Below are 3,591 nucleotides of genomic sequence, written 5' to 3' on the forward strand. Positions count from 1 at the left end.
TGTTGGGGGCAATATGCTAAATCATTGTAAACCGCTTAGAGAGCTCCGGCTATAGAGCGGTATATAAATGTAAGTGCTATTGCTATTGCTATACCTACCCTCTGTTTCCTGTCTTTCAACCAGTTAGCAATCCACACATGTACTTGTCCCTTTATCCCTTGACAGCTAAGTTTCCTCAGGAGTCTTTGATGAGGAACTTTGTCAAAAGCTTTTTGGAAGTCCAGGTAGACTATGTCAACTGGATCACCTTGATCCACACACTCGTTGACACTCTCAAATAAGTCCAAAAGGTTGGTGAAGCAAGATTTACCTTTGCGGAAGCCATGCTGGCTCACTCCCAGCAGGGCCTGTTCTTCTAGGTGCTTTACAATTTTATCCTTGAGGATGCTTTCCATCAATTTGCCTGGAACGGACGTTAGACTAACTGGCCTGTAATGTCCCGGATTGCCCCTGGATCCCTTTTTGAAAATCGGTGTTACATTTGCTACTCTCCAATCCTCTGGTACAGAGCCCGATTTCAGGGATAAGTTGAATATTTTAGCAAGGAGGTCGGCAATTTCGCATTTGAGTTCTTTGAGGACTCTTGGATGGATGCCATCCGGCCCTGGTTATTTGTTAGCTTTCAGTTTTTCCAGACAGTTTAGAACATCATCCCTTGTCCTCTTTGCTCACTTAGCAGAGGACAATGGCACTGCTTAGGCTGAAGAAAGTGACTTACCGTGACCATCATGAGCAATGAAGGATTTAAAACAAAGTCTCTTCACGCTAGAGCAAATTTCATTTCATCAACTGTCTGTAGCAACTGCTGTTCTTTCTTTATACCAACCAGGTGGTCTGCCACTTGAAATACAGCAAATAACAGGATGAGAGCATGCATGGAGAACAGACCCCAACCCTCCGTGTCTGGGAGGGCTGTTAAATACAGAAGTACTAGAGACAGTTCAATTTCCTTTGCTACCCCCACAAAGACTGTTGAAGTACATAGAAAGTGTTTCTGATTTCAGTCTTTGGGTGGCCCTTCAAACTCTTGTTAAAACAATACTGTGAAGTTTGTAAATCTCCTAAAGAGAGCAAAGTTAGCAGTTTTCTGCAGGCAGTGAAGACGTGTCCACGGAGGAAAGCAAGGAAGTACCTTTATGCAGTAGGTGGATATACTCGCCTGCAGGGAGGCTGTTGGACTAACAGCAGAGCTCTCAGCTGCGTAGAACGTTTTGATACTTTCAGCCAGTACGGGACGACTGTGTCTTCCCTGCACCAGGCTCACAGTGGGCTTGGAGTGGCAGTGGTAGGAGGAATGGTCTATGCTCTCGGAGTACGGGTGAAGATTCATTGGCAGGGGATGGGAAATAGCTTTGTGTGTGTGTGAGAGAGAGAGCACTTTTTTACAGTGGTCCCTCGACTTACAAACTACTCGACATAAGTATTTTTCGAGTTACAAACGGCAGTTTTAGATCCGGTTTTAGATGCGGTTTTTTCGACTTACAAATTTTTAGATGGGGTTTCCTCGACTTACAAATTTTTAGATGGGGTTTCCTCGACTTACGAATTTTACATGCGGTTTCCTTGACTTGCCTGCCTGTTTACTGCCTGTTTATTCTTGAAAAGAAATGTTCCTGTGCAGTTTGCAAGCCTTACTGGGGGTCTGGGTCTTTTTTCTAGGCTCTGGAACGCATTAATCCGTTCCCAATGCATTCCTATGGGAAACCGCTTTTCGACTTACGAATTTTTCGACTTACAAATGTGCATTCAGAACGGATTAATTTCGTAAGTAGAGGGACCACTGTATTTTTTACTTAAAAGTATGCAGTCATTCAAACTGACACGCAGCATTACTTCTAAAACAAGGATATACACAAGGTGCTGGCCTTCTCAGAAGTAAGATGGGCTAGAAGTAGGATAAACAAACGGGCCGGATGTCCTTAATCAGCTGCACCATTGTGCTATGTGGAGTGGAGCATCTTTGGTGTTGATGTAGAAATGAGACGATGACGCATTTGCCTTATGCCTGTGCCTAAGGCAAAGGGTTATACTGATAAAAGAATCGGTTTTTGAATGGAAGGACATTGCTTAATTGTGAAATGGAAGAATTCCAGGAGTGAGGTCATTGTCATAGGGCACAGGTTGTTTGACCATCTATGGCTAGGACTCAAAACAGAAAGTGAAATGTACAATAGATGCTGTTGACTCTTCACACGGGAAAACATAGAGGTTTCTATTATAATCCCTGGCAGGGTCAGGCCTGAGAAACCCCCCGGAGAACTACCACGTACTTCCTCTGGGTGTTTTATGCCTTCACTCTAATGGGCTCTGCAGCGGCTGTCAGGACCCCTCCCTTCCCATTCTCCCCCACTAGTGTCTGATCTACCTGTGCTTCTTTCCCTGACATTGGAATTGCCCTTAGCAATCAGGAAGTCCATTGGCAAGCAATGAGGCACCGAATGAGGCATTCCAGCCTCAGTGGAACATAACAGATCCATTCAGCCAAGGAAGGCATCCTAGAATAGTATGGCTCAGACCCTCTAGCGTGTTTTTGAAATGGAAGGTGGGGGCCAAGGACAAGGGCTGAGTTGTCCTAAAGTGGGGTACCGGACCCCATTTTTAAACCTGCCTGGTCCAAGAAGGACCCCTACAATCTCTGGATGGCTGTAGAGATGGCTTCCAGCTCACTAGATCCTGCTTTCAAGGAAAAGCACACATCCTTTGATTGGAGCTGGTCTTGCAGTAGCAGGCATGAGCTGGCCCATTTGCTAAACAGGGTCTGACTTGATTTGCCTTTGGATGGGTGATTACATGTGGGCACAATCCGCTATAGGGGAGGAAACCCTAATGGTAGAGCATCGGCTGGCATGCAGTGTTGGAGATGTGACTCCGTAAGCACCAGCTCTTTCCTACCATGCCCTGGGTTTACCTGAATACAAGACTAGGGTTTTCCCAGGTTCTTTGATACTAGAAATCAGGGGGTCGTCTTAAAATCAGAGTACTCTTCCTTTCGGATAAAAATAGGTATGACCTGAATTTAACCTCTATTTTTTAAGGGACTTGTCTTAAATTCAGAGTTTAGGGTGCCTTGTCTGAGGCTGCCTCAGGGCTTTGGAATGCACGCCCTTTCAAAAGAAGAGCTTCTTCCTCTCTGGTTGCTTTTAAAAAGACCTTAAGACACATGTATTCCTATGTATTTTAGACAGCTGTGAAAATTGAGTTTTTAAAAAATACAATAAGTAAAATGAAATCATTGCACTGAACTAGTTATTGAGGTCATTCACAGTCAAAAACTGTGTATTATCTGGGTTTGGGAGCTGTGTATGCTCCCAATTTTCCATTGTGTGGAAACAAGGAGGAAATCCTGGGTAGCTCTTCTTCCTGACTTGCTTCCACACAATCACATCTACCCAGGTTTTCTTCCTACCTTGCTTTCATACAACCAAAAACTGAAAAACACACACAGCTCCCATACCTGGGCAGAACACAGCTTTTGATTGTGTGAATGACCTCATTGTGTTGTACCCAACTTTCCAATGGCTCCATTATGTGGTGTGTTTTGGGTCACCAATCCTGCCAGATCTGGCATGCACTTTGTTCAAGATGCCATGC

This window comes from Hemicordylus capensis, chromosome 9, assembly GCF_027244095.1.
Source record: "Hemicordylus capensis ecotype Gifberg chromosome 9, rHemCap1.1.pri, whole genome shotgun sequence".
NCBI lineage: Eukaryota > Metazoa > Chordata > Lepidosauria > Squamata > Cordylidae > Hemicordylus > Hemicordylus capensis.